This window comes from Lissotriton helveticus, chromosome 4_1, assembly GCF_964261635.1.
Source record: "Lissotriton helveticus chromosome 4_1, aLisHel1.1, whole genome shotgun sequence".
In the NCBI taxonomy this organism is placed as follows: domain Eukaryota; kingdom Metazoa; phylum Chordata; class Amphibia; order Caudata; family Salamandridae; genus Lissotriton; species Lissotriton helveticus.
This window is the reverse complement of record NC_136063.1, coordinates 1,234,725,276-1,234,752,405: the sequence shown is the minus strand read 5'-3', so window position 1 is coordinate 1,234,752,405 and position 27,130 is coordinate 1,234,725,276.

The window sequence follows — 27,130 nt, the reverse complement described above, 5'->3', positions numbered from 1 at the left end:
GCGGAGCGCTGTTACAGATATATATCTTTTTTTGAACGTTAATTTCTCAAAATCCACTGGAGCACATATATTGAGACCTAGCAAAGGCACATCGGGCTACCAGTCCCTAATATTTTGCCAAGTTTCGTGCAAATCCATTCAGCCGTTCAATTATTATTTTTATTAATTTTTTTTGCCCCGCGGGGCCCTTTTAAAACCTCCACATCAAACCTAGGGGGTCAGCGAGGATCTACTATGCCCCCTTATAGTTATTTCCCCCTTTGTTTTGACCTCCTCTTGTCTCTCGATCCTACCGAGAGACAAGATGGCGGCCGCTACGGACTGTTTGGAATGTTGACAGACGCCGGAGAACCAATCAGCTTCGCTTCACAAAGCTCCGTTGCGCGAAAAGTCCGCGAACCAGAGCGCTAACCGGTCCGCTGTTACAGATATATATCTTTTTTAAAACGTTAATTTCTCAAAATCCACTGGAGCACATATATTGAGACCTACAAAAGGCACATCGGGCTACCAGTCCCTACAATTTTGCCAAGTTTCGTGCAAATCCATTCAGCCGTTCGGGCTAAAAGTGAGGCCAACCGCCCTATGGAAAACTCAATGTTAAAAACACGTTTTGGGACCCCCCTTTTTTCTCGGCCCCCACTGGACGAACCCCCCCCAAATTTTCAAGGGCTGCTCAGAAACAAAATGTGCCATTTTCCTGAAAATTTCAGCCAATTCCGTCCACAAACGCCAAAGTTATTAGACATAGAATTTTCAAAAAACCCATAGAGAAAAAATCCTAACTATATATACCTACTGGCGACCGCCAGTAGGTAATATATATATATTCACTGAAAAAACCATAGGTTATAGACCATATATAGTTAGGAATTAGCATTTAAAAAACCTTATTTTACTCACACAAAACCAATGAAATTCCATATATAGTTAGTTGTACTAACTATATATCACGCACCCGCAATCCACTGCTGATGATGTCACATATTACATCATTCATGACATGGTCAGTGACATCACTGATGACATCACTGATGACATCTCAAATGACATCACTGATGACATCACTGATGACATCTCAAATGACATCACTGATGACATCATTGATGACATCATACAGTGACTGTATTTTTCTGTAAAGTTAAAATATGTCTTACATATTTAAGAATGAGTGGATATATAAGTGTCTGGATGAAGGATTTAGTAGGTGCATGACTGACTGTATGAGTGAGTGGTTAAATGTGTCTCACTGAGTGCATGGGTTAGTGACTAAACTGTCTTAATTTGTGCATCATTATGTCTGTTGTTCTGTAAACTGCTGCATGTGTTGATCAGTAGCTATATGAGTAACTATATGGGTTATTGATTGGTTGCCCAAGCATTTGTATGGGAGACTGAGTGTGTGTGTGGGTGGCTGGGAGGTGTATGACTCTGTGCATAGATGTATGGGTTCAAAAGTGCATGTGGAAACAGCTGTATGGGCGGTTGACTGTGTGCATGACTGTATTGGTGAGTGAATGGATATCTCAGTGCTACATGTCAAAGTAAGTACATATGTAAAATACAGTACATGTGAGAGTTGACATATATAAATAACTGTGCATAAGAGCCAGTGAATGTGTGAGTGGCTGTATGGATCATTGTGCTCTTGTATCCAGGATTTTATAAGTGAGTAAATATGTTTTAGTATATGTTTGAATAAGTAAGATGTGTATAACTGTATAGTTGTGAAAATGGAGGTGTGATTGATTCTTTGCATGACTGACTAGGTGTGTAAGTAACTCCATGGATGAGTGACAGTCTGTGAGTGTCTGTTTACACTGAGTGTATCTAAGGTTATATTAGAGTCTGAAGAGGTTCATCGTATTATCACATGAATGATGTCATCAGTGATGTGATCAGTAATGTCAAATGAGATGTCATCAGTGATGTCATCAGTGATGTCATTTGAGATGTCATCAGTGATGTCATCAGTGATGTCATTTGAGATGTCATCAGTGATGTCATTTGAGATGTCATCAGTGATGTCATCAGTGATGTCACTGACCATGTCATGAATGATGTAATATGTGACATCATCAGCAGTGGATTGCGGGTGCGTGATATATAGTTAGTACAACTAACTATATATGGAATTTCATTGGTTTTGTGTGAGTAAAATAAGGTTTTTTAAATGCTAATTCCTAACTATATATGGTCTATAACCTATGGTTTTTTCAGTGAATTTTCAAGGTTTTGTAAATGCTAATTCCTAACTATATATGGTTTATAACCTATGGTTTTTTCAGTGAATTTCAATGGTTTTTTAATAGCAAATATCTATAGCTGTAAAATGTATTCTTATTTAAATCCCAAAATATATTTTATATGTTTATTAATAATTTTTTTTAAATATTTTTTTTGTTTCGCTCCCGGTCCGCGAACCGGGAAGCTTCCCGTTAGCTCAATTTGATGCCGCGACCCGGTCCGCGAACCGGTAAAAAATCAACTTAGTGACGGTATCGCGTTGCCGCGTAATGCGTCTTATGACGTACTGCGTTAGCGCACCCGGAAGTGCCCCGGGGCGCGGACCGAGGCGCGAAGCTCAGCGACCCGGAAGCTAACCGGGGCGCGTCGCGAAAGCGCGACGTATCGCGTTGCCGCGTAATGCGTCTTGTGACGTACCGCGTTAGCGCACCCGGAAGTGTCCCGGGGCGCGGACCGAGGCGCGAAGCTCAGCGACCCGGAAGCTAACCGGGGTGCGTTCCGCAGCGCGTAACATGAGCGTGAGAGGTCATGTGACTTGTTAATAAAACTTTTCATTGGTTCATTTCACTTTTGGTTTCATAATGATGTAAGGCTAGGTCAGGTGACCTAAAAATAACACTTTTCATTGGTTGAGAATTATTGTTTTTCCCAAATGATGAAAACCCCTCCTTCTTTCCTCACTCTGACTTTCATCATTGTGAGAGGAAGACCTATTTTGCTTGTTGGAAAATGGCTTCATTGGTAGCTTCAGCTGGTGGACCCCCACCACCACCACCACCTCCTCATGGGAAGAGAGGACCACCTCCCCAGGTCCTGACCAACACTGAGGAGGAAGAGGAAGAAATGGATGAGGAGGGAGAAGAACCACAGTTCTTAGAAGAGGTGCCCCGTGTTTCCAGAAAGAAAGCCAGTTTCATCTGGCAGTTTTATTCGATCCCTCGTGGCCAAAAAAAAGTCAATGCGAGGTATGTCACCTGCCGCATATGCAAAGAACAATTGTCCAGAGGGACGGACAAGAAATATAGCTACGGAAATCACACAATGCACAGGCACATGACAAGGAAGCATCCGCTCAATTACAGTTGGGCGGAAATAAGGGATATGCAGGACAATCCAAGACCAACTCCTGTGGCCAGACCAAGATTACCAATTGCATTAACATCAGAAGAGGCACGGGAAACTGTGCCAAATATTCAAGAAAATTTTGGGCACATGATTCACTCTTGTATGCACTGTCGTGCATTGTTAGCTTGTGGCAACATGAGCATCAATGCTATAAACCTGGCGTATGAACACCACGATTGCCCTAACCGCCCCCAGTAATATTTTTTTTGCTCCTGTTGAGCCCTTTTCAACGCCTGTTTTTTGTTGTTTCCCCCCCCAAAAAAAACCAAAAAAAATATAAAATCGTTCAAAAAATACAAAAAAAACAAAAAATAAAAAAATATAAAAAAAATATATAAAACAACAAAAATATTAAAAAAAAAGTTCTTTTCAGAACTACCTTCCCTTTCAAAAAAAATTGCTAGAATGTTTAGCACTCTGGCAAGCTCTATTTCTTTTGGTTCGCTCCCGGGTTAGCTTCCCGGTACGCGGACCGGGAGCTAACCCAAAAAATTTTTTTTTTTTTAAAAAGAGTAAGTATAAGGAAAGTAAACAGAGAGTGATGTTAAAAGAAAGACAGCTATAGGGAGTAAAGAAGAGATACTGTTTAATAGATCTATTTACCGAAGAAAAGACGGAAGAGGGTATAATTGTGAAAAACAAAATAGATAACGAAGTGAAAGAAAAAAAAAGAGAGTATAACATTAACAAAGAAGAGTTTCTTGGAGAATGTGAATGAATGTTCAAAATAAGATTAAAACATGAGGAATAACAGAGAGAAAAAATAGAAAACAGAAAACAAAAAATAACAGAAAAAGATTAATTGAAACAGCAAAGAAATGTAAGTAACATAGAGCCATATCATCAACATAGGCAATAAAAGTTTTGCAGCTTTTATTGGCAGAAATGTGTCGCTAAAGCTGCTTTTCCACTTTTGCACCAGTTTTCTGCCAATAAAAAGAGCAATAATTTTATTGGCTGTATTCATAATATGCCCCTTAGTGTGCTTCAACTACACAGAGAAAGCATTATGAACAAGTAGTGATAGAGTGATCAGTCAAAGACACTAAGAGTAATAGAGACGGAGTGAGTGAACAAGAGTGAGGAACTATGAGAAGAGAGGGACTGAGAAAAAGAGTGGAAGGAGTTGACTAAGTAGGTAATAGAGAAAGGAATGAGGGAAGTAGCAAAGGCAGGAAACTGAGGGTTAAAGAAATGAAGCAGTGGAACTAATAGTAGGTGAATGTGATAGAAATGTTAACGAAAAGAGTACAAAGCATTTACCTTATAATTGTCGTTAAATTACTCACTTTTTGTTTTTATACTTTCAATCTGTGAAAGAGAGAACAAACATTTGAAAAATATTAAAACATGTATTTAAAAATTACAAAAGACAAGGGAAAAGATTGAAGGACAAACAGTTTTTCAACAACTTTGACACTTACAGAAGCTTCTGCTTCTCCAGGCCCCCTACACAGTCCTAAAGATATACATTTTAAACTAACAGTATCTTGATGCAGATGAAGTGAGGCCTATCTTAAAACATGGTGCATCTTTTGCATTGCTGTTGTCTCAGAAAAGTGTCGCAAGACACTAACATTTTAAATAATTGCTTCAGGATGCCAATAAGATGTGTCCTATCCAGAGGTTTGTTTCAGGTGAGGCCTACTCAGGGTTGCAGATGAAATTTCGAGTTGTTGAAGAGAATAGAGGACATAATACATGTGAAGGTCTACCAATGAAGTGAGTCATGTCCACTGCACTCTTGAACAAAGTCCAAACCTCCTATGTTTCCCTGGACAGACCTAAACTTGATCTGCACAATGTGATTCGTAATGATAGGAAACACAGGTGATGTAATTGAAATACGTGCAATTTATTTTGCTCATTTCACAATCACATCACTTGTGTTTCCTTTGCTTAGGTATCTCATTGTGCAGATGTAGTCTAGCATATGAAAGAATACGCAGAAGTGCAGCACTGCATGCAACAACTTTGACACTTACAGAAGCCTCACCTTCTCCATGCCTCCTACACAGTTCTACATATACATCATAAATGCAAACAGTACAGAATTAATTATACATGTTAAATGGTTTATTTTTGCTGTTCTCAGAATGTATCAAAATTCACTAAAAACAGTGACTTGAAGGTATTCATCATATAACAGCGGGGAAAAAAAACACAATCAAAATGATTGTGTTTAAAAAACCCATACAACATAAGAAATCAGAATTCAGAACTCCTTAAAGTTAACTTACTTTCCATGACGTCAAAGGATGTCCTATGAACAGCTTACACTCTTTTGTGCTGTTATTACTTTCAGCCCGCCACTTTCTGAAAGAAAATCTCCATCGTTTTTAAAAACATGTTACATGCAATAAATGACTACTTGCTCTCTACCACAAGTTTCCACAAGGCCAAATCTTGTCAGACCCATTTATAACTCTTGGATTTCTTGTAAGCCAATCCCGTCATTTGGCATTTCCGCAACTTTCAGAATTAAAATGTTGAAGATCATTTTCACAATCCTGGAATAGTAATATCTTCCCCTTCTTGCTCAGTCATGTTCTACATTTCCTATGACACTGATACTGCTTACTATGAAGCAGACTTACACTAACTCTATGACTACTACAATTATGTAATTCTCTACATCACTTTCAATCACAAAGCAATGTAAAACAGTAGACAGCGTTGCAGACTTACATTCCCTCTACTTTATGTTATGATTGGCTGCTTCAATTAGCTTATAAAAAGAAATAGTTTTTCTGAACTCATTCAAATTGCACTTATTTCTCCATCATGTCCAGTCTTATGGTTAGTAGTTATGTCTCTGAACTACACTTATCCTCAAGGCCAAATTGTGTAGGAGCCATTAGAACTTCTTGAAATTCCACAGAGCACATCCCGAGATTATTTCCCTAAAATTTTGGTTTTAAAAACACCAGGTAAGAGTTTTTAAGGTCATACGGCAATTTTTTTTTGAAAATTAAAACAGAATCGTTGCAGAATGACCAGCCATTTCTAGACTTTAAATAAGCTGTGTAATGTCCTGATGTTATTGAAGGACCGTCATGATATATAATTGCTGCAGTTACAAAAGTCCTTCCTGATATTGACAACTGCGAAGCTACAAAATTTTTAATTAAAGTTGTCAATTTTGTTCCATCAGGCCTACATCGTTGGAACATTAAAATGACATACTGGCCATATGTTCATATAAATAATGTGGACATCATTTCAGATTTACATTGGCTACACTCCATGTTGTGATCAGCTGCTTTTACTAGCTTATTAAAGGAGACTGATTTACTGTCTGGCAAAGTTAAATATATAAATCTTTCTGAGTCTACACTAGTAGTACTTGATACCATACAGTTCTCGCAGTCATGCTGCCATTGATAAGAAAGGCCAAACAGCTGATCTACATCTACACCTTCAGCATGCAATACATCAAGCATATACATTAAAAACTCCTGACAATCTTGCTGAATATTTTGAGAGAATTGTGTTTGGCCTGAACATCTGTCTAACAGATTTCGAATTTCAGACACACTTTCTATGTTTGTTCTATCAGTGCTACATTTCTCTAACACAGAATTTAACAAACTGCAAAATGTTTGATCAGAATTGACCACAATCTCTTCTTTTACATTTTCTAGAGAAAACAAAACATTAACCACTACATTAGCATAGCAGTTGACACCAGAACTGTTTTCAAACTGAAAACCAACAACATCTTCAACAGAATCCTTTTTGTTTCTGCTTGTAATTTTAGGTTCATCTACTTTTTGTCTTTTTGCTACAACCTCCCCAGTATTGGTCACATTTCTTCGTTTCCGGCCTACCACACGTTTCTCAAACAAAGGATACTGAGGCAAATGTGGCGCATACTCTCTTCTTAACCTATTGTATTCCTTAACACAATCTAGATCCGCACAAATGTTTGTGACATCACACTCAATCAAGTACAATCCCGATAAAGTTCTAACTCGTGACAATGCCACATATGCCATACCCTCCTTGAACACAGAACTGCCAATATTCACCAATGCACTGTCTACACTTAAACCTTGCGATTTATGGATTGTCACCGCATATGCCAAGCAAACAGGAAACTGCTTACGGCGAACATATAAGTCTTTTACAAGCAAAAATCTAGCAGAGCAACGACCAATTAGCTGTACTTCCTCAATGCCATCAAATTTAATTTTTAAAAATTCAATTCCATCTCTATTTCTGTATTTTACAAAATCAACAACATTACCCATTGATCCATTTACCAGACCTCTTTCAACATGTAAATTCCTTCTTAAAATTATACGGCAGTTCAAGCACACATTCAGAGTCTTTTCAAAACCTGCAGTTTTAGATATACTCTTCTCTAATGAATCCAATTTTGTTTTCAGATTCTCAGACAAAATAATTGTTGATCCCATATGCTCTACTCTGTCAATAGCTTCCAGTTTCACAATCTCTTGCTTTTCTAAATGCAACATTTTGTTGTTGAATTTGGCACATTCTGCAAGAGTTGGCATCAAACATATTCCAGATTTCTTCTCAGTAATTTTCTGAAAAATATTCTCAGGCACAACATCTTGTTCTGGATATAAATTTGACAGTAATCGTGCATGTAAAGCTTCTTTCCCATGCTCGGTCACTTTTCCAATTCTAACATCTTGTAGAATAGTCTTGTAAACTTCATCCTTCGCCTGACGCATATTTTCATGCAGTTCAGCATAATTGAAGTTTAACCATATATTGACGTTGCCAATGCTGCCTAGGCACTTCCTGGTATCTTCATGCGTGAGCATTTTGAACACAGGTTGCCCTTTCACTGGTGTCAGCTGCAGAAGATCTCCGAAAACAATGATGTGTTTGCCACCAAATAACACATCATACTCTGTTTTGAGAACTTCTTGCATTCTCAAATGCACAAAGGCAAGCATGACATTGGAAACCATGCTTACTTCGTCAATGATAAGAAGTTTCATTTTCCTCAAGATTCTTGAAACTTCAAAACAAGCATCTCCAGATAGCTTGTGATATTGTAATTTGTTGTCATGCTCCACTGGCAGCATCAGTAAACGATGTAAAGTAATCCCTTTAATGTTATGTGCTGCCAGTCCAGTTGGAGCGGTGACAACACAAGACAGCGATGACTCTGTCCTTTCCTGCAAATAGCATGAAATTGCTTTAATGAGGAAACTTTTTCCAGTTCCCGCTTCTCCACTCACGTACAGTCGGACAGGCTTCAACGACGTACATGAGCACTCTTTCTTGTCATGACTTAATCCATGATCAATTTGCATGGTAACTTCGTCATATATTTTCCTCTGCTCAACGTTGAGTTGTCTTTCCAACTCTTCTAAGTTAACCGCATCCTCCTGAGCATGTGCCATGGCTCTTTCCACTTCATTCATGGCAGTGGCAGCTTCATTTTCGATAACAGGTCCTCCTAGTGGATCCTGACTCAATGAAGCAGAACTCTGACTGTCCTGAGAACTGTCTCTGGCAATCTCGGCTGCAATCGTTGCTTCCTGCTCAATTTCCGCATTCAACATTTCTACATATTTGGGAAAAGCAGGACATTCTATGGTCTCCTTGGCGGCATTGAAAGAGTCTTCGTAACAGAGGAAATCTCCAAGCAGTTCCTCTTCTGCACGCCAAGGCTTGAAAAGTTGCAAAAGTGCTAAATAGAAAAACTCCTTTTTTTCAGGAGATTCGCCACTCAATTTTCGATGGTTTACCAAGTGGCATTTTCTTTGCTTGACCAGACATCCCTCACTTCCTATTACAGCATACACTCCTTTCTCAGTATCTTCTTTGATGTTCCTCTTGAATATGTAATTTTGAAGAACCTCATACAGACAAACATTGTCGAGGTGACTGCTTCTATTTGGATAATATGTATCCAACATGTTGGTCTTCAAAATGTCGGTACTGTTTGGCTCCTTTTCCGCCAAATACTCAATTTCCCGCACAGGTTTCAGAACTCGATTACGCGTTGCAGCAAGACCAAGACTCGCCCAAATGATACTCCTGGACTTGGCATAGAGACTTGCTGAAGACAACCGGTCAGAGCATTCATAAGCTCCAATTTCTCGATGCGACAACATCTTCAGACTGAAACTGTACAACTTCTTGCTGAGGCTCTTTTCATGGGAAATGTCCTCCCACATATCCTTCAATTCTGTCTTCTCTTTTTTGGTGATGTAAGACGTCACATACCGAGCCACAGCCATACAGTTATCAGCCACAAACTGTATATCCATGTTAGCATTCCACATGGACAAAATCACCGGGTTGTAGTCGTTGATGTACTTGGACTCTTCGTTCCTCTTCAAATTGTATGTGTTTTTAGGTGATTTCTTCATGACATTGTGTCGCAGCGAAGACATCAAACTGTTTACTCTTCCTTTAGAAATCACCGGTCGTGGAAAGCCGAAACGACATTTGGTGTAGAACTTGTCCTTGTTTCGGAATTTACGACGGCAGTACTTTCCACATCGATGGCTTTGGAAACGCAGAACTTTTTCTCTTAGGCTTTTCTTCTCCTTTGCGTTTGGAACAGCACACGTAGAATACTGTTGGATGAAACTCATCACTGAGTCTTCTGGATCCGTTCCAAATTTAGGTGCATCCTTAATCCACAGCAACATATGTATATGAGGAGCACCTCTTGCTTGGTACTCCTTTCTCCAGAAGAAATCCAACACCTCTCCAAGAGGTGGATTCTTCTTATTCATGATGAAAGACATCATAGCTTCAAATCTATGATTGAAGTACCTACATACATTGACTGGATCCAAAGAGCACAGTTCTCCGGGTGTCTTGAATTCGATGTTATTTACGTTAGCATTTGCCTCTCGTAGAAATTCAAGTAAGTCTTCCCAGCCATACTCGGCACAGCTCAGAGTGAGGAACCATGTGGGAGTACCTAAGTTCCTCAGCATACATTTTAAATCACCATGACGACGGTACCAGTACTCATTAGTACAACGCTGACACGCCATGAGATTAATCAGGTGAGAATCCAAAATACTGTCTTGGACATTGACTTTATCCATAAAGTCACTTGCCGAGATGTTTTGCATGTGTATACCACTTTTCAAGATGTGGTTCACTGCATATGACAGTCCAGACAGATCGCTTTCAAACAGGAGATGAAACAAATAGGGAATGCATTGTCGAAACCTAGCATCTCCTGCATACAATCGCAAAGTCCGGTATTCAGAAGCAGGAATTTGATGAGGTCGCTCATCATATCTTCCTCCCTGACCTGTTGGAAAAAGCTGTGGGAAACACCGAGCTTCCAAACTTTCCTCCCAAACACTAATGGGACTCCCTTTGGCTTGTTTCATTTGAAACAACTCAATAGCATTCCCCATGACTTCCTTGGAATGCAAAGGATGAACACTATAATGTTCATATATTTCTTCACTAGTAGAGGGTTCTACTTTCTCAATTTGACCAGCACACAAATCGCTATCCTCTTCCTCACTTACTTCCTCTTCTGCAACATATACATTCTTATAGTATTTATTATTTTTTTTCAAATACAATGTTGCCTTTTTAACTTTCCTAACATCTACTAAATCTTGCCATATTTTCTTATTCTTTGTCGGAACCCCATTAACTAAGATAACCAGAGGTTCCTCGTCCACTTTTTCTACTCCGATTGTGTTAATGTTTTTCTTCAAATCTAGAGGCAAATAAACAACTCTTCCCTTTAATCCTCTCTGTAAATCTGATGGAGGCAATTTCCCTGTCTTTGGCTCCATTCTTACAATAGCCTGAAAGGGATGGATACTTTGAATCAAAATAGATTCATAAGTATTTAAATCCTTCAATTCAGAAGGAATCTCAACCAATTCCAGATTATTATGAACTGCTCTAGCAGGCATCTGGTTTTGATTTAATTTGCAACAACAATAAGTACACACACGTTGATCGAATCCCAAATCAAAACAATTTTCTACCATCAAGTATGTTGCAAAATCCTTCCATTCACTATTATTTTCCCTTTCACTTTTTGCATATAAATCCACTAACTTAGTCTGATTCTTATAATAAGTGCGTCGACAACACACACAAGTGAAATTAGGCCTCTCACTTGATTTCACCTGAAACGTCGCAATTTCCCTCTGGAAATTATCTGTACTGGAAACCTGTACACTATCTTCCACATTACCCTCTTCTTCTGGGTCAATTTCAACATTCTCCTCTTTACTTCCAAAGTAACAAAACTCAATTTCTTCACATATGTTCTTCACATCTATTTCAGAACCATGCAAAAGAGCAGCGCATAATTGTTTAAGCATAATTGCTGGACTCTTAGCATAATACAACATTCTAACTAATTTCCTCACTTTATTATGATGCACTGCTAGCATCCTGAAATGATGAAAAACACTCTGGCATACTCTCCTGGAAAGACAAGCCAGTGAATGACCATGCAAACCTGTCACTTCTCTCACTCTGCAAGGATCTAATTCTTGCAACAACTTCATTTTCTGCTTCAAACTTTTCTTATTAAATGACCGTACAAAATCACAAAGCAAATTGATGGAATCCTGTCGCACACTGCAAATACTACTACACTTCCAGGTGTACACAGGACCCTTAGCACGTCTTCCTAAAACCTCATTACCTAACACCTCTTCTGCCTCTGTTGTCACAAGTTTTTCTTTTTCAAATGGACAACCATCTTTCACTTCATAAGCACGACCACTGGTGTCAACTGCATGCACCAAATCATTATCCTGGAAATAACTCTCCTCATTAAAAAATGCCTCACAGCTTGAACTATGCATCCATTCTCCAGAAAAAACTTCACAAAAATTACTACGATTAACTATTCTCTTCCATCTACTATTTCTTTTGAAATCATAAATTGCCTTGTTTAGCTTCCTAATTCTATTGATTATCAAAATAAATACCTTACGTTTAATTTCAAATGCCTGATCAATAACTTTCTCAACTTTTTTTTTTCTCTTATAAAAAACCAGTTTCTGTTGACCTTTCTTAATATTTTTTAACAAATTGCCAATTATCCTGTTGCGGAACATTCGTTTACGAATGCCCCTAAACTGTTGTTTCCTTCTACTATCATGCACAGAGTTATCTCTTGCTCTAGCAGTAACATTTTTGATTGGCCTTTCCTTTCCATTTGATTTGCTTATCTTTTTATGGACTGAAACATTTTCTGTAGTGATATTTTTTTTACTACACATATTTCTTATGAAATATTTTGTGCTCTTACCCGGTGCTTTCTTCGTGACTTGACAAATCTTTTTGTTAGAGGACTGCTGCTTATTTTGTTTCACCAGCTGTCTTTGACGTTTTGCAGCCTTTCTCTGTCTTTCTATTGTTGGCATGGTGAAATCTTGAAATGATCTGCAGTTGAATCTGTGGTAAAATATAATAAAAAATGTTATTAACCATTATTACCAAACAGTAAATCAATAACAATGATCAAAAACTTAACACACTACTTGACATTTTAAATAGAAGATTTTTTAGTCCTTGGCAAATTTACAATACAGAAATAGCAGAAAAGAAATGACATTTATATTTATGTTACCTGTGCTATTTTATATGTGAATCTGATCTAATTTTATGAGCATATTTTAATATTTTATTGAAGACACTACACATAACCTGTTTTTGAAGGTGTCTTTATTTTTAAATTAAACGGTTTACATTTTTACTTTTTATTAATTATACATTTTAAAAATAAATGTTTATATTTCCATAGGCTCAAGCAGGTCAGCTTCCCACCCTATGTCATATAATTCGGACAAATCTGCATCCTCATCACGCTCTTCTTCATCCTCAGGATTTAAATCATCCAATGGATCAACATCCACTGATGTTTCAATTACAAGTTCAATGATGAGGTCAAAATCAACTGATTGCAGATTGTCACTCATGTTGATGTTGTCTTTATCTTTAAAGAAAGATAACAACAATGAGATGTTGCAGAGTAAGAGACAAATCTCAGAGATTATAATAGTAAAATTGTTTAACAAGAGTAATATTTTGCAGCTAATATTTAGCCATGTCCAGCAATGCTGATCAGGTGAAGACTATGTCTAATTTTTCAGTGAACAGGACTCATCTCTTCTTAACCTTGGATAAGCCTCACCGACTCTGTGTGTCCTGCACATACTTAAATGTAAAGGGGCAGATTTATGTTAAATGGCACATCCCCAGGCATGCACCAGTTAACGTGCACCGCTGCTCTGCCACCCATGGTGTGCCGTATTTACAATCAGATAGGAGAAAACTGCATCAAAACCCTGCGCCTGCTTTAAGCAGGCATAGGTCTTGACGCAACATTGTGGAGATGGGGCACCCCTGAGCCTTGCTTGAGCTGCATCACACTTGCGATACAACTCCAGCAATCACTACCTTTACATCACAGATACATCACGCATCTGTGCCATTTTTGCCCCATGATGCCCCGCATTGTAAATGCAGCACACCATGGGTGGCGGAACAGCGGCACAGGATGACTGACACATCCCTGGTGATTCACCAGTCATCATAAATCTATCCCTAATCTTCTTATCTTGTTACAGATGAACCGCCATATGTACCATCAAACTATTTTGCATTTCCTAAATAGCGAATTTTAAGGAATAAATAGCAATTCTTTACCATTCCTAATTTGCAATGAGCAAATTGCTAATTGCAAGTTACCCATTCATTTCCATGGGCTAGGAGCCTCATAGGAATGAAGGTGCAATTTGCGATTAGCAATTTGCTCATCACAAATTAGGAATTTTTTCAAGGGTGCAGGGGTGTCTCAAGAACACCCTGCTGCACCCCTGAAAAAGAAATTTGGGGGCATATGGCACACATACATGCCCTAAGGGCATGTGTTGGCGTCATATGGGACCTTTTGTTTTTTTACCACAATAGTTTCCAAATCCTTAATGTCATTTTTTACATATTTTTTGTTTGATACATTGCATTTAAGTAATCGCAAAATTTGCAAATCCTTCAGTGCAATCGCAAAATAAGGAATAGCAAATTGTGCTATTCCTTATTTTGCATCAAACTTGTTTGATACATACCATTTGTCTAATTAACATTCGCAAAGGCCGAAATTCGCAGAATTTTGATCTTTGCGAATGCTAATTAGCTTGATACATATGGCCCCAAGTGAGGCCTGTCTTGCAACATGGTGCATCTTTTGCATCACTGCTGCATCGGTTTCATGTGGTACATTTTTTTTACACCATGACATGTCTGCCTAAAAGCATCAATTTGTAATTTTGTCGCCTCATAGCAAATCTTTTGCACCGCCGCTGCATCATAAAAGTGACGCACAGTGGCGCAAAAGAGGCATACACCTATCATAAATCTGTCCCTAGCATTTTAAATGATTAATCCAGGATGACGATAAGGTGTGGCCTATCCAGAGGTTTGTTTAAGGTGAGGCCTACTCAGGATTGCAGATTAAAGTTACGCTTGATGAAGAATACAGAAGAGATAATACATGTAAAGGCCTACCAATGAAGTAAGTGATTTGCACTTTATTTCGCCAGTCATCATAAATGTATCCCTAAGCTTCTTATCTTGTTACAGAAGAACCACCATATGTACCATCAAACTATTTTGCATTTCCTAAATAGCGAATTTTAAGGAATAAATAGCAATTCTTTACCATTCCTAATTTGCAATGAGCAATTTGCTAATTGCAAATTACCCATTCATTTCCATGGGCTAGGAGGCTCATAGGAATGAAGGTGCAATTTGCGATTAGCAATTAGCTCATCACAAAATAGGAATTTTTTCAAGGGTGCCGGGGTATCTCAAGAACACCCTGCTGCACCCCTGAAAAAGAAATTTGGGGGCATATGGCGCACATACATGCCCTAATGGCATGTATGGGCGTCATATGGCACCTTTTGTTTTTTGGAAAAAAATGCTTTTTGAAAAGAATTCGCAAATTACCACCAACTAGAAGTTGGTGGTAGTTTCCAAATCCTTAATGTCATTTTTTACATATTTTTTGTTTGATACATTGCATTTAAGGAATCGCAAAATTTGCAAATCCTTCAGTGCAATCGCAAAATAAGGAATAGCAAATTTTGAATTAAGGACATTTTAAGTCATTTCCACATGTGCAGTGTTTTCAAATTATGATTTGAAAATCGTTTTTGGGGAAAAATAATGGTTTGCAAATTTATGACAAGGACATAATGGTGTATGCTTCTCTATAAGGCATTTCAGTGTCTCTGATGTCATTTTTCCCATATTACATTATAAGACCTTTCCCCATGGAGCACATTCCTTGTAAATATGCTCCCACCTGTGCATGGTGAATTTAGATTTTGACTGTTTGAGTCACATAGCCATGTTAAAAGTGACCCAAAAAAATTGCAAACGCTTTAAAAAAACACATTCATGTGTCTTAAGGACATTTTAAGTCATTTCCCCATGGACAGTGTTTTGTAAGTGGCGCAAAAGAGGCATACACCTATCATAAATCTGTCCCTAGCATTTTAAATGATTAATTCAGGATGACGATAAGATGTGGCCTATCCAGAGGTTTGTTTAAGGTGAGGCCTACTCAGGATTGCAGATTAAAGTTACGCTTGATGAAGAATACAGAGGACATAATACATGTAAAGCTCTACCAATGAAGTAAGTGATGTCCACTTCATTGCGCCAGTCATCATAAATCTATCCCTAAGCTTCTTATCTTGTTAGACATCAACCGCCATATGTATCATATAACTATTTTGCATTTCCAAAATAGCGAATTTTAAGGAATAAATAGCGATTCTTTACCATTCCAAATTTGCAATGAGCAAATTGCTAATTGCAAATTACACATTCATTTCCATGCGCCAGGATGCCCATATGAAAGAAGGTGCAATTTGCAATTAGCAATTAGCTCATCGCAAATTAGGAATTTTTCCAAAGGTGTAGGGGTGTCTCAATAACACCCTGCTGCACCCCATAAAAAGAAATTTGGGGGCATATGGCGCACATAAATTTTAACAACATTCCTTTACCTCAAAAACGATTTTCAATTCATAATTTGAAAACACTGCCCACAGGGAAATTACTTAAAATGTCCTTAAGACACATGAAAGTGTTTTTTTATTGCCTTTCCAGCATGGTTGGGTCACTTTTAACATGGCTATGTAACACAAACATTTAAAATCTAAATTTGCCATGCACAGGTGGGAGCATATTTACAAGCAATTTGCGCCACAGAGAAAGGTCTTACATTAAAATGGGAAAAATAACATCAGGGACAGTCAATTGCCTTATAAAGAAGCATACACCATTATGTCCTTGTCATAAATTTAAAAACAATTCCTTTTCCCCAAAAACGATTTTCAAATCATAATTTCAAAACACTGCACATGGGAAAATTACTTAAAATGTCCTTAAGACACATAAAAGCGTTTTTTAATTGCCTTTGCAGCATGTTTGTATCACTTTTAACATGGCTATGTAACACAAACATTAAAAATCTAAATTTTCCTTGCACAGGTGGGAGCATATTTACAAGCAATTTGCGCCACATAATTCATAATTTTCTCCTTAAAGCACACTATTATCTAAATTAAAGAAATATTTTCTCACCTTAGCAAATACTTTGAGTTTGAAAACAGTCTCAGAAACACACCAATTTGTCTTCAGCAGAGCAAAAGGTATGCACTCCAGAGTCTACAGCTATCAAAAGCACAGAAATGCTGTAATTCTTCACACATATCTCTCATGTCACCCAATCAAAACTCTTCCCTCACTTTTTTTCAAATGAAAACCCTTCCCCCCTCTACCCTTTCTGCCTTTTCTGCATGGCAACCACCTCTTGGAAGACTTCTGGTGTTTGCAAGTTCACACAACAATGTTGCAATTGAACTCTGAACTCTCAGTGCACCTGCATATCCAGTGCATTCTTTCATTTAATGATTTTTTATTGACCATTCAAAATACATCTTTCAAATAACTCATCCGTGCATCCTAACTTTCTGTTTTCAGCAATCAAAATCCACCAATCACTGTTACTGCTTCATGAACACAGAAACTCCACAGTTTTTTTCATTTTAAACTCTCATTTTTTCAACTGCCATTTCATTGCCACACTTCATCTGACTGCAGGAGAACCTTCTCTCACCATGTTTTCTGTCTGGATTGTTGGACATAGTTATATTCACTGGGCTCAAAGGTACACTGAAAACAGGAATTTACCTAACCTCAATTTACAAGATGTGGAAATTAAGTGGTTTGGCCACAGAGGATTAAAATGTCACCAATTGATACCATTGGTGAAAACCTTTATGCATTTGCCCAAACCTGACCTGTTAATTGTGCACTGTGGAGGTAATGACTTGGGCACTTTGACTGGTGTAGGTCTGGAAATGCTTTTAAAGGACACCTTTGAGCAATTGATGGCACTTTTTCCTCAGACTGCCTTGGTATATTCAAATATATGCCAAAGACAGAAATGCAGGTGGTCAAACCAATTTTGTCCACAAATTGAGAAGTCGAGGAAGCATGTAAACAAATCTGTTTCAGCTTACATGAGAGACCATGGAATGGGCTCCCTGTACAACAATAACTTGCGTTACTACATGCAAGATATCTACAGAGGAGATGGAGTTCACTTCTCAGATGAGGGCAACAGAATTTTCACTCTGAATTTAAGAATGTGCATTGGTACCTACTTATAAGTACCTAAATGTACCATAAACCCAAAAGCTCTTCTCAGAGCTACCCTACATCTGATCACTCACAATTATTATTTTACTCTAACATTTTTCACTAATTTTCAGCAAAGTACGCTCCCTGGGGCGCTACCCGGTACGCGAACCGGGAGCTAACCTCGCGAAATTTTTTAAAGAAATGTTTTTTTTTCCGCACATATGGGCCTCCTCAGCCACCCTCACAAAACCTAGGGGGTCAAGATAAGTCTACCGTGCCCCCTTCTACCCATTCTGAACATTATTTGCCCTCCATCTTGTATCTTAATTCGACCGAAACACAAAATGGTGGACTCCCGTTACGCTTAAGGTTCGCGAACCGGGGCGCTCAACGGTTCGCGTACCGGGTCGCTCCCTGGGAAGCGCACCATCAAAAAAGGTGGGAAAGTAGTTCACAGAAAAGCCACTGGAGACAATTTCACCAAATATAGACTAGCTCATACTACATACCAATCCCTACCATTTTCACAAATTTGATTGGAATTCCATTTAGCCATTTAGCCTGTAGACCTCTCTAAATACCGTGAGGTAAATTACTTCACAAAACACATCTGAAGTGTTGGAATTGACAACCAATTAAAATGTTACTTTCATTTTCTACTTTTTTTACCTGACATTTGATTGGTTATATACCTGAATATATATAAAGGAAGAGAAGAAAACACAGCCATTTTGACTACTACTTCTTGCTGTACATTTCAATAGGATTTTCACTAATTCCTTCAACTTCTATCTAAAGGTAAGTTTTTATTTTTAAAACTGAAGTATATTGTGCACTATAAATTAATATGGTAAACTTTTTCTGATAGTTATATACTATCCCTCTGTAGTAGTTATAGATTTAGATAGACTTCTCTGTTATAGTTATGGATGGAGTTAGGCTTCTCTTGTATAATTATGAATTTACTTACGTTAAATCACATACACTTTTTTATATTCCTACTTCCACTCTGATACTATACACTGCCCAAAATTAATCCCAACAGTGCCCTATCTCTACTAATATATATTTTTTTAATCTAAATTTCAGGCAAAATGGAAGGCGAACAGAAAGTTGAATTTCAAATTGTCCTGCAAGAGAGCAGCCAAGAAATCAATGATGAAAATGATATTGAATTTTTCGATGAAACTTTAGACAAAGAACTACTGCAATGTGTACAAGCAGTAGATAACCTCCTTGAAAATGAGGACATTTTACACCCTCAGAGACTACAATGTATATTCAATGATAATTATGAAATTTCTGACAATGAAATGTTAGAAAGTTTAATAAATTATGAAACACAATCACAATAAAAAAAAATGCTTAAAAAATAAAGAAAATAAAAAATAATCAACAAAACCAACAATCAATTAACATACAGCATTTGAAAAGTCTATCATTCATTTTTCATTGCAGTACGCTGCCCAGAACGCTTCCCGGTTCGCGGACCGGGCGCTCCCCACGCAAAAAAAACAAAAACATGTTTTTGTATTTTTTGCCCCGTGGGGCCCTTTTAAAACCTCCACATTAAACCTAGGGGGTCAGGGAGGATCTAGTATGCCCCCTTATGGTTATTTCCCCCTTTGTTTTGGCCTCCTCTTGTCTCTCAATCCTACCGAGAGACAAGATGGCGGCCGCTCCGGACTGTTTAGAATGTTGACAGACACCGGAGAGCCAATCAGCTTAGCTACGAGAAGTTCCGGTACGCTTAAGGTCCGCGGACCGGAGCGCTGCCCAGAGCGCGCTTACAGATATATATCTTTTTTTAAACGTTAATTTCTCAAAATCCACTGGAGCACATATATTGAGACCTAGAAAAGGCACATCGGGCTACCAGTCCCTACAATTTTGCCAAGTTTCATGCAAATCCATTCAGCCGTTCGGGCTAAAAGTGAGGCCAACCGCCCTATGGAAAACTCAATGTTAAAAACACGTTTTGGGACCCCCCTTTTTTCTCGGCCCCCCCTTGACGAAACCCCCCCAAATTTCCAGGGGCTGCTCAGAAACAAAATGTTCCATTTTCCAGAAAATTTCAGCCAATTCCGTCCACAAACGCCAAGGTTATTAGACATAGAATTTTCAAAAATCCCATAGGGAAAAAATCCTAACTATATATACCTACTGGCGACCGCCAGTAGGTAATGTATATATATATATATATATATATATATATATATATGTATATATATATATTACCTACTGGCAGTCGCCAGTAGGTATATATAGTTAGGATTTTTTTGAATAGGGATTTCTGAAAATTCTATGTTGAATAACTTTGGCGTTGATGGACGGAATTGGCTGAAATTTTCAGGAAAATGGCACATTTTGTTTCTAAGCGTCCCCTGAAAGTTTGGGGGGGTTTCGTCAAGCGGGGGCCGAGAAAAAAGGGAGGTCCCAAAACGTGTTTTTAACATTGAGTTTTCCATAGGGCGGTTGGACTCACTTTTAGCTCGAACGGCTGAATGGATTTCCACAAAACTTGGCAAAATTGTAGGGACTGGTAGCCCGATGTGCCTTTTCTATGTCTCAAGATATATGCTCCAGTGGTTTTTACGAAAATGAACTTTGAAAAATATATATTGGGCTACATTGGGCTATATATATGTTAGAGCCCAAATGTAGCCCAATGTAGCCCAATGTAGCCCAAAGATGGCCACCAGAGGAAAAAAAAAACAAATGTAGCCCAAATATCAGCCAGATGTAGCCCAACTATAGCCCAGTGACAGAATGTCCCAGAGTGTTCTAAAGAACAACTAGGGCGCTAACAGTCTTACTTATGACAAAAGTATGGCACACCTGAAGTCATCTTGATTGGAATAAAGTGTTAACACTTAAAACATTTAATTTGCAAAGGAACAAAATGAGGGGGTTCATTTTGCCATAGAAATTATGATTAGTACTGAAGAAAGAAAAATTAGGGCACATTTTGAGTGACTTCTCAAATCCTCTTATATTTCATTAAACAAATTCTGATATGCAGTCTCCCAAGATGGCCACCAGAGACAAAAGAGCCCAAATGTAGCCCAAATATCAGCCAGATGTAGCCCAACTATAGCCCAATGACAGAATGTCCCAGAGTGTTCTAAAGAACAACTAGAACGCTAACAGTCTTACTTATGACAAAAGTATGGCACACCTGAAGTCATCTTGATTGGAATAAAGTGGTAACACTTAATACATTTAATTTGAAAAGGAACAAAATGAGGGGTTTCATTTTGCCATAGAAATGTTATATATATATATATTCACTGAAAAAACCATAGGTTATAGACCATATATAGTTAGGAATTAGCATTTAGAAAACCTTACTTTACTCACACAAAACCATTGAAATTCCATATATAGTTAGTTGCACTAACTATATATCGCGCACCCGCAATCCACTGCTGATGATGTCACATATTACATCATTCATGACATGGTCAGTGACATCACTGATGACATCACTGATGACATCTCAAATGACATCACTGATGACATCACTGATGACATCTCAAATGACATCACTGATGACATCATGACACACCAATACCAGTTACTACATACGCACTCACTGATTCCTACGTCTACACACACATTCACTCATTCACCCATACAATCACTCATACATACAGTCACTCATTATTACAACACTATCATATGCACTCATACACCTATGCAGACAGTCACACACTGCCACTCATCCATGGAGTTACTCACACACCAAGTCAGTCCTGTAAAGAATCAATCACACTTCCATTTCTTCATCTATACAGTTAAACACAGAACACCATACTTCAGTGACATCACTGATGACATCACTAATGACATCTGAAATGACATCACTGATGACATCTCAAATGACATCACTGATGACATCATGACACACCAATACCAGTTACTACATATGCACTCACTGATTCGTACGTCTACACACACATTCACTCATTCACCCATACAATTACTCATACATACAGTCAGTTATTATTAGAACACTATCATATGCACTCATACACCTAGTCAGTCCTGTGAAGAATCAATCACACTTCGATTTCCTCATCTATAGTTAAACACAGAACACCATACTTTTCACACATATACTAACACATACTTACTCTCTTATACAATCACTGATACAAGTACACATTGATATGCACAGAGTCACACACCTCCCAGCCAGCCACACACACACTCAGTCTTCCATACATCCACTCATTCTTCAATATGTAAAACGTATTTAAACTTTACAAAAACACACAGACACTAGATGATGTCATCAGTGATGTCATTTGAGATGTCATCAGTGATGTCATCAGTGATGTCACTGACCATGTCATGAATGATGTAATATGTGACATCATCAGCAGTGGATTGCGGGTGCGCGATATATAGTTAGTGCAACTAACTATATATGGAATTTCAATGGTTTTGTGTGAGTAAAATAAGGTTTTCTAAATGCTAATTCCTAACTATATATGGTCTATAACCTATGGTTTTTTCAGTGAATTTTCAAGGTTTTGTAAATGCTAATTCCTAACTATATATGGTCTATAACCTATGGTTTTTTCTGTGAATTTCATTGGTTTTTTAACAGCTAATATCTGTAGCTGTAAAATGTATTCTTCTTTAAATCCAAAAATATATTTTATATGTTTATGAATAATTTTTTTTGTAAATATTTTTTTTTCTTCGTTCCCGCTTCGCGAATCGGGAAGCTTCCCGTTAGCTGACCTTGATGCCGCGAAATAGACCGCGAGCCGGTAAACGTTTCTTTACCGCAAGTGCCGCGTTAGAAAACAACATCGTGACGCCTCCCGTCCGCATGACGTTTCACGTTGTCGCGTGATACGTCATATGACGTGCTACGTTAGCGAACTGGTACGCGAAGCGAGTCGCAAAGCGCAGGTTTCTGGAAGCAAACCGGGAGGCCCTGCAAAGCGCTTAACGTAAACACAGCAAGTCATGTGACTTGGTAATAACACTTTTCATTGGTTCATTTCACTTTTGGTTTCCTAATGATGTAAGACTAGGTCATATAATCTAAAATGAACACTTTTGATTGGTTGAGAACTCTTGTTTTTCCCAAATGATGAAAATCCCTCCTTCTTTCCTCACTCTGACTTTCATCATTGTGAGAGAAAGACCCTTTGTGATCACTGAGCAATGGCTTCTTTAGTAGCTTCAGCTGGTGCTTCCCCACCACCTCCACCACATCCAAGGAAGAGTGGACCACCTGCTCAAGTTATAATTCAACAAGAAGAGGAAGAAGAGGAACAGGACGACGAGCACGAAGAGAGGCAGTTTTTGCCTGAGCAGCCCAGGACGTCTCACCGGAAAGAAAACTTCATTTGGCAATTTTTTAAAATTCCCAAAGGTCAGAAAAAAGTAAATGCAAGATACGTAACTTGCCTTATATGTCAAGATAGACTGTCCAGAGGAACCGAGAAAAAATACAGTTTCGGAAACTACACAATGCATCGCCATATGACTAGGTGGCATCCTAACAACTACAGTGCTGCACAGTTTCGGAACGACCTAGATAATCTCCCTATTATGGCCAGAAGATCTGTTGTACCGGAAGTAACGGGACCAGAGGGCAGGGAGATGGTGCCAAATATACAAATGAAATTTGGTGAAGTAAAACACATCTGCGTATTTTGCGATGGATTCATTTCCTACGGAGAAAGAAGCATCACTCTGATCAACAGAGCTATTGACTATCATATGCAAGTTTGTACGAAACGCCCAAAATAATAAATACTTCTTTTTTTGTTTTGTTGCTCCTGTTGAGCCCTTTACAATGAATCGTTTTCATTGCCCCCTCCAAGAAAAACCCAAAAAAATATAAAACTGTTCAGAAAAATTCAAAAAAAGTAAAAAAATGTTCCGAAAAATAATAAAAAAAATATAAAACAACAAAAACAATAAAAAAAAAGTTCTTTTCAGAACTACCTCCCCGTTATTAAAAAATTGGTACAATATTTGGAACTGTGCCAACCTCTATTTCTCTTAGTTCGCTTCCCAGTTCGCTCGCCGGTACGCGAACCGGAAGCGAACCAAAAACAGTAAGTATAAGGGAAGGAAACAGACACTTATGTTAAAAGAAAGACAGCTATAGGGGAGTAAACTAGAGATACTATTACCCGTAATCCACTGCTGATGATGTCACATATTACATCATTCATGACATGCTCAGTGACATCATCAGCAGAGGATTGCGGGTTTTTTGGCAACGTGCCTTATCCACGGTTTAATAACGCTGCCTTTTGCTTTATATAAGTTTTCAAATTGTATGAAATATATACCAATAGGTCGTTATGAACCTTTAGGTAGTGCTTTTCTTCATGAGGTCTGGTCGCTTCCATACACATACAGATGTTTCAAAGATGATCAAGAAGTTTATCTGAATGGAGAGGAATGCACTGAGACGCCAGATCATTCACTAATGTGTAGGCACATACAGTTACACGGTTCATGCAACAAACACCGACCAAATATGGCTTGCGTGTTGCAAGGCACGCCAGTTCCTGCTATCATCCCCACGTTCAAGTTGTTGGAAAATGGTAGTTATTTGATGCTCAATAATGAAGATTGTTCTGAGTTAATTAAAAGTATTCCTTTTATCGTAACAGTAAGTGAACGGGTTATTTGCTGCAGAAATGTTCTATTTCCTCCCACACATGAACATAGGGAGTTTTCAATCTGGCCACAAATACCAACCTTGGGACCGATTTCAACGGCATGGCAAGAATAAGAGCTCTTTTGTCTCAGAGAGAGGTGGCCTTGAGTTCGGCCCGTGAAACTTTCGTGCTTCACATAGCGAACACCCGTACAGAGGTGCAGACCCTTTTCAATTCAGATTTGCCTTTCAATTTCAGCAAGATGGTTCCGACTATCTTTAACGCATCCTCCACAAAGGCCCTGGCGCACTTTTTTAAAGTTGTTACCAGTGGTCTCGTGACTTCATTTGAGAAAATCTTTGGAGTCATCCCTGCTTCCTTTCATTCTATTTTCTCCACTCTGGTTCGTGGATTGGCATTTTTACTTGCATTACCAGCGGACGCTCTTGTGCTTTTTTACATTTTTAAATATGGATGTCCCTCCTATGCAACCTCCCACCCTGCAGCTGCTGACACTGTTCCGCAATCGCATGCTAGAATATTATGGCACAATGCCGTTGGCGATATTAAGCACGGCATATGGATTATCTTTTCGATTCTCCTACTTCACCTGTGTCCAGCCTGTATTTCACTGCCTGACCTGTGATTTCGATTGGGCCATTGATTTGTGTCTCTGCGGACCGGTTTACCCTGACGTCGACTTTAATCAGCTGATGACTCCTATCATTACTCACAAGTTGGTTTGTCCTGGCGAAAGGATTATGGCTGTGGCATTGATGCATGGACTACTTGGTCCCTGGAATTTACTGGCGGCAGCACAGTCTTTCTTGGAACAGAGCTTTCTTGAAAACCCACCGAGCTGTCCTCTGATTGTGATAGAGGATCCGGTGCTGGTAGAGCACGTATGTTCTTTTCCGCTTTTAAATTGGATGGCTGAACTGTTTTCGGATGAAGACGGTGACTTCCTATTGGAGGCTGTTGCAGCTTATTTTGCATACACAGTTATGTCATAGACCTTTTTCATGTTTGATATGCTGAGTACTAGCATTTCATTGACAATTCATTGACTTATTTGTCAAGTTTTTATTATTTACCTTGCCTATTGGCTTAAGACTCGATAAAGTACTTGGCTGTTTTATTTTTCTTTAGCATTAAATTTTCCTAGTTTTAAATGCTTTACCTTGCGGACCGTCCACATATAAACTTGCAATCTGCTCTCATGAGATGGCACTTCTATTATCTTATTCAGTTCGTTTCCGGATCATGGGGAGGTGTCATCTAGGTCCTGGATATCTTTACACCGTGTTAAGTTAGCATGGGCTCATTACCGGTTTAAACGCCATTTTTCCTTTTTTGCAACTTCTGCACACGACACTTAGTTGTTGCTTTAGCTTTCCACCTAGTAGTTCATCGTGGTTTACATGAGAATAATATGTTATTGCTCTACTATCTGCTTTGCTTGTTAAACTATATCTGTACAGCGAGTGCTAAAGTTTCAAGAACAACACGATACAGAATTGTTATGAGGTCTGATCTCCACGACTTCATACTCATAACATAAGTGCAACTTCTGCCAATTCTGGGCATGAGGCGGGTTTTATATTGCTTTGCCGAACACACATACACAACAGTTGATGCGGTTCACATGAAGAGAGAGCTGGTGTATGCTGATGTGATTCCTTCAAATCTAAGACACTAAAGTATGGGCACGCCCTAAACCAACACAAAGAGACCTTCTTAGCAAATAATATAATATGTGTATTAGGGAGGGTGAGATATAAGCAGCCGCGGGCCGTGGAGGGAGTTACGGTGAGGCAGGGAGGCGGGGAGGGGGAGAAGCAGGGTGGAGCCCTCTCTACCTTGCCCCTCCCCCTCCCCGCCTCCCTGCCCCACCGTAACTCCCTCCACGGCCCGCGGCTGCTTATAAGTGTTGCTAACTCTTATTCATTTACAGCATGTTAACATACTGTCACCATTCGCTTTTTATGTACTAGTAACTATGCTGGTAATTTTGCTACTGATAATATGTGTACTTGTATTCTCCACCCTGCTTCTCCCCCTCCCCGCCTCCCTGCCTCACCGTAACTCCCTCCACGGCCCACGGCTGCTTATAAGTGTTGCTAACTCTTATTCATTTACAGCATGTTAACATACTATCACCATTCGCTTTTTATGTACTAGTAACTATGCTGGTAATTTTGCTACTGATAATATGTGTACTTGTATTATCTAAGATACTACGCCTGAGAAGACGGCATTAGTAAATAAACATTTCAAATACACATGTGTTCTTCTTAACTCCATGTTCTGGTTTCTAAGAAATATATAACGACCGACTGTTCATGAGTTCCACGTATCCTGAGGTACTATAAGTTCATATTCTGGATTGTCTAAACATTGAGAGTTTGTTATATCCAATGTGACACTGTACCTAGCTTACTAAGGAGTTTTTGATTACT